Below are 8,886 nucleotides of genomic sequence, written 5' to 3'. Positions count from 1 at the left end.
CAAAGCATAGCTGGCTGATGGCTCTCTAATAATAGCTAGGGCCGACTGCTGGCCTTTTAAGAATAGTAAGGGACATCTGATGTCCCTGTAAAAATAGGCTTTATGACTTTCAGAGTTCCTCCATCATGAATACAAAAGGATGTGTCTGATGATGTGTCACACACCACATTGCCAGATAAGGTTGTAAAATGTTAAAATGACATTTCCCGGTGAATGCATTTGTCTTAAAAAATAACGTAAAAAAAACAAAACAATAGGATCTTTCTTTAGTATAAAAAACAGCGTCACCAATTTAACCTCAATGTAATCACACTGTTCAGCTCATGCACCTCCTCCTCCATCTCCGAAATGACCACATCAGTCTCAAGCTGACAGCACTGCAGCACTGCCTTGGCCAAGCAGCAACAGGCTGTGCTGAAGATAACATGCTTAATGCTTAATTGACAAACCGCCCAGCACTGCAGAATTGTTGAAAGCTGTAACACAGCAGCCTGATCTGTGGCTCTCACCGCTGAACATACAGCCAGGCATGGTCGTGTGACAATGGGCGGAACCTGGTGACGGACAAATGACAGCCAGGGTGTAACGGGTCTGGGAGGCGGAACCTCTGAGCAACTATACAAGGGGGCGGTCCTTGTAAGGAAGCGGGTGACTCCCAGGGAAGACGGGCAGGTAGTCACGGCAAGTGACAGGGACAGTCTCTGGGTAGAAGGGCAGGTAGTCACGGCAAGTGACAGGGACAGTCTCTGGGTAGAAGGGCAGGTAGTCACAGCAAGTGACAGGGACAGTCTCTGAGTAGAAGGACGGGTACTCACGGCAAGTGACAGGGACAGTCTCTGGGTAGAAGGACAGCAGGCAGGTGGCTGGTGAGCGCTCCCAGGTGAGCGGGCGAGAGTCTTTGGACAGGCAGGTGGTCACGGCAAGTGACGGCAGAGCCTCCAGGTAGGCTAGCATGCAGGTAGCAGGTGAGCGCTCCCAGGTGAGCGGGCAAGAGTCTCTGGACAGGCAGGTGGTCACAGCAAGTGACGGCAGAGCCTCCAGGTAGGCTAGCAGACAGGTAGCAGGTGAGCGCTCCCAGGTGAGCAGGCAAGAGTCTCTGGACAGGCAGGTGGTCACGGCAAGTGACGGCGGAGCCTCCAGGTAGGCTAGCAGGCAGGTAGCAGATGAACGCTCCCAGGTGAGCGGGCAGGCTGGTCCATAGACAGACTGACAGGTGTCGGAAGGCAGACCGTCGGACCGCAGGCTTGCAAGCAGGTAAACGGATATCAGGCGGGTATCAAGCAGGAATCTGGCAGGTGACTGGCAGGAAACAGGCAGGAATCTGGCAGGTGACTGGCAGGTAACTGGTAACGGGACCTGAGGGCTGAAGCAGAGTGAAGGCTTTGCAACAACATTGCTCGGGCACCTCCATTTTGGAGGAGGTGCCTTAAATATGGGAGGTTCTCCGGCAATTGGCCGGGGACTCCTTAGGACGGCGCGCGCGGTCCCTTTAAGAGAGGGGGAGCGCACGCGCGTGCGCGCCCTAAACACACTGCCGGGGAGAGAAGCGCTGGAGGACGCCGCGCCAGGAGCGGGGAGGTGAGAGGGACGGCGTCTCTGCCTAGTACGCGGCAGAGACGCTGATGCTACAGTACCCCCCCCTTTAGGCCCCCTCTTTTTTTGGCCAGAAAGAAATTTTTCAAGGAGAAGCGGGGCGTTGATGTTCTCCCTGGGTTCCCAAGTTCTCTCCTCAGGACCAAACCCCTTCCAATCTCCCAGAAAAAAGGTCTTTCCTCTTACCCTCTTGGAGGCCAGAATACTCTCTACCTCAAAGACGTCATCAGCGGAAACCGGAGCAGGAGGGGCACCTGGATTATTGGAAAAAGAGTTAAAGACAACAGGTTTGAGGAGAGATACGTGGAAGGAGTTGGGAATCCGTAGGGTGGCCGGGAGTTTTAATTTGTAGGCCACAGGGTTAATTTGCCTGAGGACTTCGAAGGGACCGATGAATCGAGGACCCAACTTGAAGGAGGGTACTTTGAGCCGCACATGTTTGGAGGAGAGCCAAACCTTGTCTCCCGGACGGAAGTGAGGCGGATCCAGACGTCTCTTATCAGCATAACTCTTCATCTGCTCAGAGGACAGAAGAAGAGCGGACCTAGTACTCTCCCAAATAGTAGAAAATTCGCTGACAAGAGACTCCGCAGCAGGGTTATCCACAGAAACGGAAACAGGAAGCGGAATCCGGAGGTGCTGGCCATAGACAATAAAGAACCGGGACTTGGAAGAGGATTCGCTCTCGTGGATATTATAAGAGAACTCGGCCCAAGGAAGGAGGTCCACCCAATCAGAATGGTGGGCATTAACAAAGTGCCGGAGATAGCTGGTAAGGATCTGATTGATCCGCTCCACTTGACCATTGGACTGAGGGTGGTAAGCGGAGGAGAAGTCCAGGGTGACGTCCAGCAGTTTACATGTAGCTCTCCAGAAGCGTGAGGTAAACTGAACCCCTCGATCCGACACGATGTGGAGGGGTAGGCCATGGAGACGGAAGATATGGCGAATAAAGTCCTTAGCCAGCTCAGGTGCAGACGGAAGACCAGGCAGGGGAATGAAGTGGGCCATTTTAGAGAAGCGGTCCGCGACCACCCAAATGACAGTACACCCGGCAGAGAAAGGAAGATCGGTAATGAAGTCCATAGCGATGTGTTGCCACGGGGCAACAGGTATGGGAAGCGGCAGGAGATGACCAGCTGGTAAGTGTCTGGGAATTTTGTTGCGGCCACAAGATGAACAGGCAGAGACAAAGTCTACCACATCCTTACGCAGGGTAGACCACCAGTAATGCCGGGAAATGAGTAGGAAGGTCTTCTCTTGGCCGGCATGGCCAGCTAGTTTAGAAGAATGACCCCAGCGAAGAACCCTCTCACGGTCTGGAGGCGCCACGAACGTCTTGCCGGGTGGAAGACGAGTCAAATCCAAGGGGGCCACATTCATCACCTTGGAGGGGTCGATAATGTGCATAGGCTCCTCCTCTTGGTCGGAGGACAGGAAGGATCGGGACAAGGCATCAGCTTTGACATTTTTGTCCGCCGGGCGGAAATGAAGAATGAAATCGAAGCGGGCAAAGAACAAAGACCACCGGGCTTGACGTGGATTAAGTCTCTGGGCATTTTGGAGATATGCCAGGTTCTTGTGATCCGTATAGATGATCACCGGGTATAGAGCCCCTTCAAGCAGGTAACGCCACTCCTCCAGCGCCAATTTAACGGCAAGCAGATCTCGGTCTCCTATGGAGTAATTGCGCTCAGAGGAGGAGAAGATTTTAGAGAAAAAGCCGCAGGTTACCATTCTCCCGGAGGAAGACTTCTGGGTGAGCACCGCTCCGGCTCCAGAGGAGGAGGCATCAACCTCCAGGTAGAACTGTTTGTTGCAGTCCGGACGGTGCAGCACAGGGGCAGAGGAGAAGGCTTGTTTCAGGGAAAGGAAGGCCTCCTCAGCTTCGGATGACCATACCTTGGGATTTGCTCCCTTACGGGTGAGCGCAGATATGGGCGCAGTCCGAGACGAGAAGTGAGGAATGAAGAGACGATAGTAATTAGCGAAGCCCAGGAATTGCTGTATCGCCTTCAAGCCCTCCGGACGGGGCCACCTTAGGACAGCAGAGAGCTTCTCGGGATCCATTCGCAAGCCCGTCTGGGAGATAACATAGCCCAGGAAAGGAAGAGAGGTCTGCTCAAAAAGGCACTTCTCGTATTTAGCATAGAGGTGGTTCTGCCTGAGCCTAAGCAGGACCTGATGAACATCCCTCCAGTGTGTGGGAAGATCCGGAGAGAAGACCAAGATGTCGTCCAGGCATACCACCACGCAGGAGTAAAGAAGGTCACGGAAGATGTCGTTGACCAGTTCTTGGAAGACGGCGGGAGCATTGCAGAGACCGAAGGGCATCACACGGTACTCATAGTGTCCGTCCCGGGTATTAAATGCTGTTTTCCACTCGTCTCCCTGACGGATACGGACCAGGTTATACGCTCCACCTAGATCCAGCTTGGAGAAGATCCTGGCGCCTTTAAGACGATCAAATAACTCAGAGATGAGCGGAAGGGGATATTTATTTTTAACCGTGATCTGATTGAGTCCTCTATAGTCAATACAGGGGCGTAGCGAGCCGTCTTTCTTTTTGACAAAGAAGAATCCGGCTCCAGCCGGGGAGGTAGATTTCCGGATAAATCCCCTAGCCAGATTCTCTTCAATGTACTCAGACATGGCCCGGGTCTCGGCTGCAGACAACGGGTAGATACGCCCACGGGGAGGAGTGGTGCCAGGTACCAGGTCGATCGGGCAGTCATATGGCCTATGGGGTGGCAACGTCTCTGCTTCCTTCTTACCGAAGACGTCTGCATAGGGCCAGTAAGGAGCCGGGAGACCTGGTAAATTAGCTGGAGTAGGCGGAGGGCGAGCTGGGCGGACTGGAACCAGGCAGGTCCTACGGCAGTCTGGACCCCATCGGAGTACTTCACCAGATCGCCAGTTCAATACGGGTTCGTGTGTCTGGAGCCAAGGTAGACCTAGCAACAGGGAGTGAGAAAGTCCAGACAACACATGGAATGAGATTTCCTCAGAGTGCAGCATTCCCACCTGCAGGGTTATGGGCTCAGTGACGAGCAGGATGGTCTCCGAGAGAAGTCTTCCATCCACGGAGGCAACTGATAATGGTTCAGCCAGGGACTTGGTGGGAATACCGTATCTCTCTACCAGAGACTGGGAGATGAGGTTTCCAGCAGCTCCAGAATCCAGGTGGGCGAGTTCAAAGTGACGGTTTTCTCCCCAAGCAATAGAGACCGGTAAAGTCAGAGACGGAGAGGGCTTACTTTTGTCTAGGACGACCTCTCCGAGCGGTCCTAGACACTGGCGTTTCCCGGCTTCTCCGGGCAGGAACGGATGAAGTGCTCCATACTGCCACAATAGAAACAGCTTCCCTTGGCTCGGCGAGATTCTTGGCGAGATCTGACCATCTTGGTCTGGTCGATCTGCACAGGTTCAGGCGAGAGCGCCCGCGGAGTGACTGATTGAGAGGCAGGTCTCAGGGAAGTAGGAGCAGAGCAAGAAAAGTCTTTCTCCCAGGTAGTCTCTTTGGCACGTTCTTGGAACCGGATGCCAATCCGGGTAGCTAGTGACACCAGGTCATCCAGAGTGGTAGGAATGTCCCGACCAGCTAACTCGTCCTTAATCCGACCGGAAAGACCCTCCCAGAAGACGGACACCAGAGCCTCATTTTCCCAGGCAAGCTCAGAAGCGAGGGTGCGGAACCGTATAGCATATTGGCCCACGGTGAGACTCCCTTGGCGGAGACGTAGCAGAGAGGAGGCAGAAGAGGTTTTCCGTCCAGGTTCATCGAAGACTTTCCGGAAAGCAGCGAGGAAAGACGTCAGGTCGGACACCAGGGGATCCTCTCTCTCCCACAGGGGATTTAGCCATGCCAGTGCCTCCCCAGTAAGATGGGACATGATGAAGGCCACCTTGGCCCGGTCGGAGATGAACTGGTATGCCAATAGCTCAAAGTGCAGGGTGCACTGGTTTATGAAACCCGAGCTAAAGTAGGTTCGCCGGCAAAGCGTGGAGGTGCCAGAAGCCGAGGTCCATAGTCGGGTACCATGAAGGGACTGGATTGCGGTACCGCAGGAATGGGCATGGCTGGACCAGAGGTAGACATAGACAAGTCACACAATGCACCTAGACGAGAGTTAACGGACCGTAGATAGGACAGTACCACCTCCTGCTGAGTTTTCTGACGTAAGACTTCCTGGTGCAGATCGGAGATCTGGGGGCCACCGGGTTCCATGGCCCGAGCAAACTGTAACGGGTCTGGGAGGCGGAACCTCTGAGCAACTATACAAGGGGGCGGTCCTTGTAAGGAAGCAGGTGACTCCCAGGGAAGACGGGCAGGTAGTCACGGCAAGTGACAGGGACAGTCTCTGGGTAGAAGGGCAGGTAGTCACGGCAAGTGACAGGGACAGTCTCTGGGTAGAAGGGCAGGTAGTCACAGCAAGTGACAGGGACAGTCTCTGAGTAGAAGGACGGGTACTCACGGCAAGTGACAGGGACAGTCTCTGGGTAGAAGGACAGCAGGCAGGTGGCTGGTGAGCGCTCCCAGGTGAGCGGGCAAGAGTCTTTGGACAGGCAGGAGGTCACGGCAAGTGACGGCAGAGCCTCCAGGTAGGCTAGCAGGCAGGTAGCAGGTGAGCGCTCCCAGGTGAGCGGGCAAGAGTCTCTGGACAGTCAGGTGGTCACAGCAAGTGACGGCAGAGCCTCCAGGTAGGCTAGCAGACAGGTAGCAGGTGAGCGCTCCCAGGTGAGCAGGCAAGAGTCTCTGGACAGGCAGGTGGTCACGGCAAGTGACGGCGGAGCCTCCAGGTAGGCTAGCAGGCAGGTAGCAGATGAGCGCTCCCAGGTGAGCGGGCACGCTGGTCCATAGACAGACTGACAGGTGTCGGAAGGCAGACCGTCGGACCGCAGGCTTGCAAGCAGGTAAACGGATATCAGGCGGGTATCAAGCAGGAATCTGGCAGGTGACTGGCAGGAAACAGGCAGGAATCTGGCAGGTGACTGGCAGGTAACTGGTAACGGGACCTGAGGGCTGAAGCAGAGTGAAGGCTTTGCAACAACATTGCTCGGGCACCTCCATTTTGGAGGAGGTGCCTTAAATATGGAAGGTCCTCCGGCAATTGGCCGGGGACTCCTTAGGACGGCGCGCGCGGTCCCTTTAAGAGAGGGGGAGCGTGCGCGCACGCGCCCTAAGCACACTGCCGGGGAAGGAGCGCGTGCCGGAAGCAGCGGGGAGAGAAGCACTGGAGGACGCCGCGCCAGGAGCGGGGAGGTGAGAGGGACGGCGTCTCTGCCTACTACGGGGCAGAGACGCCGATGCTACATGGGGTAGATGCAGTTTCCGTCTATGCCAGTCCTTTCACCGAGCTAAAGAATATGGCTGTGGTGAAATACAACTCCCACTGAGAAGCTGTTTAAGATTGAAAAACATTGTGCCCACCAGAGGATTTGATTCTGAGCGCTAACCTTTCTCCCCCACTCAAGAGCCCCATAGCAGCTGCAAAGTTAGCGCTATCATGAACTCTCCTGAGGTAGAAGCCAAGGCACACCAGAGGATTTTCTGGTAGGACCGTCCAACCCTGCCAAGAAGCAGTCCTGGCTAAGAAAAGTGTGTAGGAAGGTTCCCGGACACTCTATGGCAGCTTTTTTACTGAGGAGGAAACACACGCAAACACGGGGAGAACATACAAAGTCCTTGGAGATGTTGTCCCTGCTGGGATTTGAACCCAGGATCCTGGCACTGCAAGGCTTCAGTGCTAACCACTGATCCAATGTGCTGCCGTTTACCCTCTAATATCTAACAGGCTGGAGAAACTTGCACCTACGGCCACTCTATCTTCAGCTCCTTTGTGAGAAAATGTATTTGGGCAGACGCTCAGTCTACCAAATAAAATTCCTGAGAAGTAAATTGGGGATGGCTTCGCTACTGGTACTGGGGGCAGTGCTAATACCATGGCGTCGCACCATAGTTTGCTGGAAATATTCCAGGCTGGTAGTAGGCAAGCAAATTCCCACAGAAAAGTACCAGCAGTAATGTTCAGGCCACATTTCAAGTACAAGCAGCTTTAGAGGACTTCCTGGGAGAAATGACACGCAGGGTAGATAGGGTTTCCCTCTATGCCAGTCCTTTCACCAAGCTAAATACAACTGTCAGCAAAAAAAAGTTGTGGACTGGCTCTGAACTGTCCCTGGCCACATTCACCTGTCCACATGTTTGTGGTTAGGCGGTCCTTCCCAGTAAGTGCACTGGGGAGGGCACGGGTAATGTTGTGGGACCCGTGTTTTTGGAAGGCGGAGGCGATCCCGGGAAATATAGTGGCGGCTGGGGACCGAGCAGCCCAGAAATCTGGCAGTTTAGTGTTGCAGCCTGTGGGTGGGTGGCTGGCTGCATACTTGCACTTGCATTCCAAGTAACAGAAAACTAAGCAGATGGTGGCCTCTATCATCATCATGGCCTCACCTCGGCAGTATGAACTCTCCTGAAGGAGAAGCCAGGGCCCGCCGGAGGAGTCTCCGGTTCTCTGGTGGGCCCGTCCAACTGTAAGGTGCCCCAGCGAGGTAGTCGTGGGCGAGCTGTAGCTCCCTCTCGCTATGGCACCCTACAGACAATACGTGTCCTCCCTCTGAAGTGTGGCTGTGTACGTAGTGCTCTTCACTTACTTCAAGCCATGCGATCGTGGCTGTCTCAAGGCATTTTTCTTCTGTGACCAGGGCAGCAATAATTTCAGAGGACACGAGGTTCTTAACCAGAACTTGGACTTTACTTGGGGAAGAGGAATATGTACAATATTTACAGGCAGATATAATGGATAAGGCCCGACAGGTTATCATCTCTCTCACAGGTGCTGGTAACTCCTTCAGCCCTGGTTCCCTCTTTAAGCGAAGCATCTCCGTGACTCTATCTCTAGCCCGACAGAGACTCTTCTGTAACACCAACAGTGATCTGGATCTGATATCTCCCCCACGTCTTAGCCTGGAGTCCTATTTAACATCCTCTGCTTCCTGCAGACTAGAAGTGCCCCGGGTCCTCAATACTTCTCTGTTGAGTTTCTCCGGCCAGCTTACAGGACTCTTGCTCTTGCGTAGGGAGGCTTTCACACTGGTGATCCCACTGTCTGAGGGTATGGAGCTCCCGTCTACCCTAGCAGCCACTTATATTCAGGCTGCCCGCACGATTCCCCGTACTGTCTCTTAATGAAGAATCACTTCCTGATTCTGGAAACTAAACAGAGATTTTCCTAATGTGCCCACCCTCAGTGAGCTGTCATCACACAACATTAACTCATCCCTGTCTGTAACACT

The sequence above is a fragment of the Phyllobates terribilis genome, unplaced genomic scaffold, assembly GCF_046119375.1.
Source record: "Phyllobates terribilis strain yellow unplaced genomic scaffold, ASM4611937v1 Scaffold_7__3_contigs__length_470593459, whole genome shotgun sequence".
NCBI lineage: Eukaryota > Metazoa > Chordata > Amphibia > Anura > Dendrobatidae > Phyllobates > Phyllobates terribilis.
The sequence above is the reverse complement of the archived record's forward strand: the minus strand, read 5'-3'. Positions refer to the sequence as shown.